Source organism: Aegilops tauschii, chromosome 7 (genome assembly GCF_002575655.3).
Source record: "Aegilops tauschii subsp. strangulata cultivar AL8/78 chromosome 7, Aet v6.0, whole genome shotgun sequence".
In the NCBI taxonomy this organism is placed as follows: domain Eukaryota; kingdom Viridiplantae; phylum Streptophyta; class Magnoliopsida; order Poales; family Poaceae; genus Aegilops; species Aegilops tauschii.
The window spans coordinates 538316632-538325744 of NC_053041.3; positions in this window are offsets into that span (position 1 = coordinate 538316632).

A 9113-nucleotide genomic window follows, 5' to 3' on the forward strand; every position below is an offset into this window, starting at 1 on the left:
CGGGCGGTCCGGCGTGCTGAGATGGAGGTGGCGGCGGCGGCCCCCTTCCGGAAGGCCCCGGGGCCCGCGCCGGAGCCGGGCGCGGGGGCGGCGGCGCCGGCAGAGGTGCAGGAGGTGGCGGCAGTGTCGCCCGATCCCTGGCCTAGGGTTGGCGCAGACGGCCAGGTTGGGCTGATGGGCCTGGTTGCAGTCGTGGGCCACTCGGGCCTCGCGGCCCAGTTGCCGCCCATTGCGGGGGGAGGGGTGCCCGTGACAGGGGCTGTTTCGGTGCAGCCCAGGCCAGTTTCCCCGGCCCGGAGCCCAGGCCTGCGAGGAGAGCGCCCATCTCATAAGTGGATGTGGATCCGCCGAGGCGCCCTAGACTGCTCACTAGGGTTTCCTGCCACTGCTGCGGAGGTGCGGCGCTTCGGCCGTGCCGCCCGTTCGTTCTCCCACCCCACCCACCCACCTCCCCTGGATCGATCCTTCGCAGAGGTCGTAGCCATGGGCTCGAAGGGGGAGCGACGTGCTGACAAGAGGGCGGCGCTGGATCCGGAGGCGGAGCGGCGGAGTGAGCGCGAGCTGCGGGCTCAGGCGCAGATCCGGGCGGAGGAGCGGGCCGGCGCCGGAGGCGACGGCGGCTGGGGGCCGCCTCCTCCATGGTGGCTCAAGGAGCAGGAGCGGAAAAAGAAGAAGAAGGAGGAGCACAAGAGAAAGGGGCTGGAGCTCAAGCGCAAGGAGTCGCTCCTGCCGCCTGGAGGCGACCGCGTCGGAGACCCCTACGCCAAACAGAAGCTGAAGAAGCACAAGCCCGCGATGAGGCAGCAGTCGAAGTCGTCTTCTTCCAAGGGCACGGCGGCGGAACCGATTCCGGTCGAAGTGGAGGAGGGGCCGGAGTGCTTCCGCTGTGGGCGCACGGGGCACTTCCAAAACGAGTGTGCTTTCAAGCAACTCTGCGTCATCTGCAGTCAAGAGGGACATGCCTCGGCCTACTGCCCCTCGCGCGGCAAGCCTTTGTTGCTCCAATCCATGGGGCACGCGTTCGCGGGAGGGGGTTTCTTCTGCCTTCAATACCCCGAGGAGACGGACGCGGCGTCGGAGGGCTCGCTGGGGGCCAACGCGGCGCTGGTCTCGGCAGAGCCGGGGATTCTGTCCAAGGAGATTCTGGAGAAGGAGCTCACGCATCTTTTCGAGGGCGAGTGGGATTGGATGGTCACCCCTTTTGACGCGGACTCCTTCTCGGTGGCTTTTCCCGATCCGGCCATGCTGAGGATGGCGACGCGCAGTGGAAAGCTCTACCTATCCATCCACAACATCACGGCGGATATCCGGGACGCTGCTCTCGCGGAGCCCAAGGCGCTGTCGATGCCGGAGGTGTGGGTGAAGCTCTGGGGTATTCCGCCGAAGCATCGTCGGGTGGAGAGACTGATGGCGGCGACGACGATGATCGGGCGCCCGCTGGTGGTGGACGAGCTGTCCCTGGTCCGTGTGGGTCCGGTGCGCATGCTCTTCGCCTGTCGGGTGCCGGCCAAGCTGCGGGGGTCCGTGCAGATCTGGTTCAACGGGGCAGGGTACAATGTTAAGCTCGAGCCGGAGCTGGCTCCCCTGCGCCCAGAGGCCCCTGCTCTACCCCCGCCCCACCCACCCAGAGGAGGGGACCCGGGTGACGAAGACAGAGACAGGACCAAGGACAAGGACAAGGATGCGGAGCAAGAGGCGAGTATGGAGGAGGACGATTCCATTGATACGGCTGCTTGGAACAAACTGGGGATCTCTACGGCGGGCGCGGCGGCGCCTGCGGAGGGGGTGGAGGTGCCTCGCGCTGGTGCTGAGATGGGCACGGCTGAGATGGTGCTCTCGGTGCCCAATCAATACGGGTCCAACCTGGGGTCGGTGTCCTCTCCACCCAGGGTTGCGGCCCCGTTGGGACCTGCTGGAGTGGGCGGTGTGCGCTCGCCGATCGCCCTCTCTCCCAGCCCTTCGCGCGTGATCCCAGGCGGGTCGCCGGCTTCGGGCGGACGCGGCAACTCCCTAAGTGGCTCAGTGAAGATGATGAAGAAGACGGCTGTGCGCAAGGTCAGTGCGGAGGCGATACGCGCGATGGATCCCCTTGGTGCCCCTCCCACCCCAAGGCAGTCGGTCATGGCGTTGGCGGCCCCGACGGCCCCTCCGGCCGTGGATCCGCTGCTGCAGGAGGCCTCCTTGATGGCGCGGAGCTCCAAGGCCAAGCGTACCAAGACGGTGGCGGCGGTGCCGGTGCGCACGAGCTCGCGCTCCAAGGGCGCCAAGGGCAACATGCCTTCCTTGCAGCGGGCGCAACTCCTCCGGGCCCAGAAGAATATGGAGATTTCAGGTAATCCACCCCCCGTTTTACGGTGCTAGATTCTTTTTCGGATGAGCATTTGATGGAGGTGTTAGATGCTAGTGGTGTTGATCCCGCGTGTGTGGGTGGTCATCGAGAGCTGATTTCTCTGGTGCGCGCTAAGGAGTTGGCGCAGGCCGCGCTCGCGGCTGCTGCTGCAGCACGTGCCGAACAGAGGTCGGACGGCCCCGAGGGAGGGGTCGGCGCGGTTCTTTCTGTGCCCGAGGAGGAGGGACAGGCAACAGGGGTTGCCCCTTCTCCCTCGCCTGGCAGGGGCAAGGTGAGGCGCGTGGCGAAAGCGGTCACCTCACGGGGTGTACGGCTCCGCAACCGTGTCATTTAGATGCGAGCGTTGTTTTGGAATATCCGTGGCTTTGGCCACTTGGGTCGGCGCACCCTCCTCAAAGAGTACATGCGCAAAGAGGACGTGGACATCGTAGGTTTACAAGAAACGATAAAGATGGATTTCCACTTCCATGAGCTGCTTTCGCTAGACCCATTAGAACGCTTTGAGTGGCACTTTACTCCCGCGGTAGGTCGCTCGGGGGGCATGTTGATGGGTCTAAGCCGCGATGTGTATGACATTATCAACTGGGATAGGGGCTCTTTTTTCTTAGCTGCTCATTTCCGCATTCGTGCTACGCTTCGCGAGTTAGTAGTTATTCAGGTCTACAGACCAGCTGATCATTCCAGATCGGCGGAGTTCTTGGGAGAACTACAACAAAAAGTCACTTCGGTGACGGCCGCGGCACTCCCGGTCCTCGTGGGAGGGGATTTCAACCTAATTAGGTCCGGAGCGGACAAGAATAATGGCATCATTAACTGGCCGAGGGTGGCCATGTTCAACGCGGCAATTGCTGCCATGGCACTTAGGGAAGTGGCCAGAACGGGAGCACGCTTTACTTGGACTAATAAGCAGCTTGCCCCGGTTCGTTCGGTGCTCGACAGGGTCTTCATGTCGCCGGAGTGGGAAATGGGCTACCCTTTGTGTACGTTGGTCGCGGAGTCACGGATTGGATCAGACCACGTGCCGCTTGTCTACTCCTCGGGGGAGGATAGAATGCGTCGCAGCCCGCGGTTTTTCTTTGAGACGGCCTGGTTTGAAGTACCAGGTTTCGAGTCGCTCTTCAAGGAGAAATGGCTCGCGTGCATGCAGCAGGTCGGACCCCAGCGTGGCCCGATGGAATTTTGGAATGCCGTCGGGGGGTGACTGAGAGCGAGCCTCAAGGGGTGGGGCGCCAACCTAGGGAGGATGGACAAGGAGCACAGAACGCTGATCACGGCAGAGATTGCCAGGATCGATGCGCAAGCTGATGCTCGTGTCTTCTCGGAGCAGGAGTGGGCTCATCGATACGCTCTTGAGGGGCAGGTCGAGGCCATACTTCGCGCCGAGGAGGAATACTGGCGGCGGCGTAGTGGGCTCAAATGGACACTTAAGGGTGACGCCAACACCAAGTATTTCCAAGCATACGCCAACGGTCGGCACCGTAAATGCGCTATACTTAGGCTACAATCGGAGCAGGGGCTCCTGCTGCGCCAAGAAGACATTTCGCGACACATTTACGAGTTCTACATCAACCTGATGGGAACTAGTGAGGCCCAGGGAGCGGGCCTCCGTGAGGACGTGTGGGAGGGACCCCAACGAGTGCTAGAAACGGAGAACGACGAGTTGGGGCTCGCGTTTACCCCCGAAGAAATCGACGCCGCTCTCATGGGGATGAAAGCGGACACAGCACCGGGGCCGGACGGATGGCCGGTTGTTATGTTTAAGCGATTTTGGCCCACCCTTAGAGCGCCGATCTTCGCGATATGTAACGGTTTCATGCGGGGCCAGGTAGATATTTCCCGCCTTAACTTTGGAGTGCTCTCGCTTATTCCGAAGGTTCAGGGGGCTGACAACATCAGACAGTATTGCCCGATTGCGCTGATTAATGTGCCTTTTAAGATCTGCGCGAAAGCGTGCGCAACGCGATTAGGTCCGATTGCCCTCCGCTCGATCCAGCGTAACCAATCTGCGTTTATCTGTGGGCGCAATATCCTGGAGGGTCCGCTCGCTCTCCAGGAAATCGTCCACGAGCTTAAACGCACAAAGGAACCAGCCGTTCTGTTGAAGCTGGATTTCGAGAAGGCGTATGACCGGGTTAATTGGGATTTCCTGCGTCAAGTGCTCCTGGGTCGTGGCTTCTCCGCGGTGTGGGTTCATCGCGTCTTGCAATTGGTCTCGGGTGGCCAAACTGCAGTGTCGGTGAACGGAGAAATAGGGCATTTCTTCAGGAACAAACGCGGCCTTAGGCAGGGTGACCCGATGTCGCCGCTTCTGTTCAATTTTGTTGTTGATGCGTTGTCCGCTATGCTATCCAAAGCAGCGGCGGCTGGCCATATCCAAGGGCTGGTAGGCCATCTCATTCCAGGGGGAGTGACCCATCTGCAATACGCAGATGATACACTTTTGATGTTTCGCCCGGACCTCCAGAGTATAGCCTCGGTCAAGGCGATCCTCATTAGCTTCGAGCTCATGTCCGGTCTCAAAATCAACTTCCACAAGTGTGAGTTGATGACGATGGGGGTGGAGCCGGACGAGGGTAGACATATAGCGGATTGGTTTAATTGCAAAGTTGGCAAATTTCCCTTTACGTACCTCGGGCTCCCGATTGATACCAAACGACCCACGATAGAGGATTGGGATCCGCTATGCGGCAAGGTGCGCGGGAGGGTGTGCCCCTGGCGAGGGAAATTCCTCTCCAAGGCGGCTAGACTCATTCTTACGAATTCAAGTCTGTCTTCCTTGCCAATGTTCGCCATGGGTTTGTTTCTTCTCGCAGAAGGGGTGCATGCGAAGTTCGACACGCCCCGCGCCAAGTTCTTTTGGGAAGGAACCGGCCCAAACCGTAAATATCATATGGTTAAATGGGCCTCGGTGTGTCGTCCCAAGGCCTTGGGGGGCCTCGGGATCACCAATTCCAGACTCTTAAACATCGCCTTGATGTGTAAGTGGATTTGGAAAATCACTCAAGGTGCTTCAGGCCTCTGGGTTGATCTCCTCAAGGCCAAATACTTCCCAGGCGGGAATTTCTTCGAGGGGCGGGCACGGGGCTCCCCCTTCTGGAACGATTTGCAGTCGGTTAAACCGGCGTTCGCCATGGGGGCGAATTTTTCGATTGGAAACGGACGCTCGACCCGTTTCTGGACGGATAGGTGGCTGGGAGCCCAACCTTTATGGATGGAATTCCGGGATTTGTACGAGCTGGCCGTAGATCCAACCATCACGGTGGCGGCTGCGCTCGTGGCTACTCCTCCCGTGATCTATTTCAAACGAGAACTAAACGGGTTGGAGCAGTCCAGCCTCTTGGCCCTGACGCACCGTATTAACCCGATCACCCTTCAGGACGAACCAGATACGGTCAGCTGGGCGCTTACCAGTTCGGGCAAGTTCTCGGTTAACTCTCTGTACCGTAGGCTGTGTCAAGGGACGGCACAGCAGGCGCTCGCGGGGTTATGGAAAGCGCAGTTGCCCTTGAAGATCAAACTCTTCATGTGGCAATTGTTTCGCGATAAGTTGCCGACTTCCTTAAATGTGGCCAAACGCAACGGGCCGGCCACTGGCCCCTGCGCGTTGTGTGGGGAGCCTGAGGACGCCAGCCATGCGTTCTTCAGATGTTCCCTTGCTAGATTTGCTTGGAGCGCGGTCCGGGCGGCGGCTGGTGTTCAGTGGGATCCCAGATCGGCCGTAGAGCTTACTCACCTTTTAGATACGATACACGGAAGTGCTAAACGGGTGATGTGGAGATGTGTCGGGGCACTTCTCTGGTCTATATGGCTTACTAGAAACAAATTTACTATTGAGGGTTGCTTCCCTTCGCATCCGGCTAACATCCTCTTCAAATGTAACCTTCTATTGCAGCAGTGGAGTCCGTTGGGGAGGCGCAGGGATACTGAGCTGACCAACAACGTTTGCTGCAAGTCTATGTGATGGCTAGGGAGCCTTGACTATGGTGCTGTCCATGGTCCCTTTTGTTGCTTGACGAGCCTGCGTGCTCTGTACGGGCTATGCCTGTAATGCCTTTCTTTGGTTTGGTTAAGCTGCGCATAGAACTTTCGATGATCCTTTCGCGTTGGCCGGATAGGCCTGTGGGGTTGTGTTATGACTTGTTTCACGCTGCCGTTGTGGCTTTATTAATTTAAAGCCGGACGCGTCCGTGCGTCTTCGTTCTAAAAAAAAAGTTCACTCTGAGAGATAAACAGGTGTCGCACACAGAATGCAGGGGGAGAGAGAGAGATGCGTGCACTCACCAATGGAGGAAAGGGAAGCGTGGCCGACTCGCTGAAAGTACTAGAAAGCAGAGAGAGAGAGAGAGAGAGAGAGAGAGAGAGAGGAGAGTGGAGGAAGAAGGAAAGGGAAAGAGATTGGGGGAAGACGAGGATAGTAATGGAGGGCGATTTGCCGGATTGATCGTGGGATTGGGTGGATTAACACCGCAACCGGTGCATTATTAGCGGCACTTCGACAATCAACCTCATTCTTCCTCGTCTGAAACGCAACTCCATCCTCCTTTTCGTTTTCAACCGCGCGCCCCGTTTCGTCTGTGGCACGCACGCTCCTTAATCCGCACTTAAGAAAAAGTTTTTTTTGCCTTTCCATTACGCATCGTGTCTTGCTAACCCATTTTCTTCTCTTATTATACAGTTTTGCCTGTGGCACACTCCATAATACGTACAATCTTTGTCACAGCATATCCTAACACAATTACCAACGGCGATACTTATAACACATCTAGATGTATTGTAGCAGAACTGTAAATAAAAGGTGTCATAAGTAATAGCTAGCACTTCTATTTCTTTTCTTTTTCCACGAAAAATAGTACTTCTTTCTCAAAGGAAAGAAAAATAGCACTTCTATTTCAATAGTGGAACTCAGCGTACATCCTCTGTTCCCTTCTCAACTGCCTGCTTCCGTTTCTATACTTGTTTTCCGAGCAATGAAACCAAAAGTTATTCTGATCATTATCAACAAAGGAAAAACAATAGCCAGTTTAATGGAAAGACAAAAATAGACAAAAATGAGTAGCCAAAACATTATAACAAAAAACTATAATGCCGTCTTCTTCCTTTGATTGTACATACCGTGCACACGTTTGGATACCACTCTTCGTTTCTTTTACTGACAAAAAGGAAAACTAATTGTTTTCCTCCTCCCAAAACAGTTACCAATGATTTACTGACCAAGGAGTTCATTCGACCATGGATGGATCTACCAATATTACTGATTTTGTCTCAACTCATATTAATTTCCTTGTCATTAGTGGAGAGCCACTTTCTAGTTTGGTCTCACTTTTCGCTTCTATTTCAGTAAGATCTTTTTTTCTTGCGGTCAAAAGGTCGTTTCCTTTGGAATGCATAGCTTTTGCGTTAACCAATGTGCAGATCGACATCGCTAGCAATCGAAAATGATACATGAGACCTCCTCAACCGGACAACATCCCGCCGGTATTACACTATTATGGTAGAAAAGATCACACAAAAAAGACTTATTTTACATAGACTGATGCTATACTTTTTAATAAAACGAGTAATTTGAAGGGAAACTTATGACCGGTTCTAAAAAAGTTGGAGTTTTGATGGAGTATCTTTTGAAATAAAACCTATGATAATCTAGTGTGGCCCATGAATTCTACATATTTACTGCACCCGCGTCTAGTGGCAGAGTTAGTTGATGGCAGGGTGGCCCAACAACTGTTAGATTTTCCCATTGCCTATATATTATAGCAATGCTAAAAAAATTTATTATAGCAAAATGAGAAAATAAATAAATTTATATAAACAATTTCACAGTTGTACCATCCAGACCACGGGCTAGATCAACGCCCCCCTAGCCTACATATGTATATATGCTGAATAAAGACAAAATAAATAAATCATACGAACAATTACCACCCGCGTCTATTAGGCTAGATAACAATTACGTTGAAAACTGAGCGTAATCAAAATAGAGTTGCTTATAGTCCAGTTAATATTGGTCATTCTAGCGGTAGCACTGCTTGTTGGTTGCGCCAGGTTCTATACAGTGTATCTAAGTTTGTATTAATAGACTATAATACTATTATTGAGGATTTATCCCGCAAAAAGAACCATCTTTTTTTTTCGATAAAGGGCAAAAAGAACCATCTGGCCACACCTCATGCCCCAGGTTAATCCTCTCTCTCTTTCTCTATCTTGTAAAGTGGGTTGGGAATCGTTGCACGCTACCACGTACTTTGCCATCTATAAGCCAAGTTAGAGTCGGTGCGAATATATGGATTGATTTCGGAATATTGTTCCTGCATGGCCGCTACTAACACCTGACCGCGTGTAGATCGATGAGTAACGTCCTGTCGATCGGATGCTTGGTGACTAGAAGAGGGAACGTGAGTGCAGCAACGGGATCGATGCCGAAACTATTCGATCTTCTTCTTTGGAGAAGGATTGTACCATATACTCGATCAACTAACCGTTGCCGGTGTCGATGGGCGATAGTGCTGCCAGACTCACGTAAATCGATCTCAGCCTGATCTGCTTTTACACTGACTCGAGTGAGCTTGCAGTGAGATGCGTGTGTCCAAAATTACTTGGCTTAAATTTGTCTAGATACATGAGAAATCTCGCGTCTTCAATCAGGTTCCACGTACGACCAGCTGGTTTGCTTCCTTGCTCATGCCGTGTAGATGCCTTGGTGCTCGCCTTCGATTTGGGTGACAGTCCGTGCCGCCATGCTGGGTGTAACATTTGGTCTTTGATT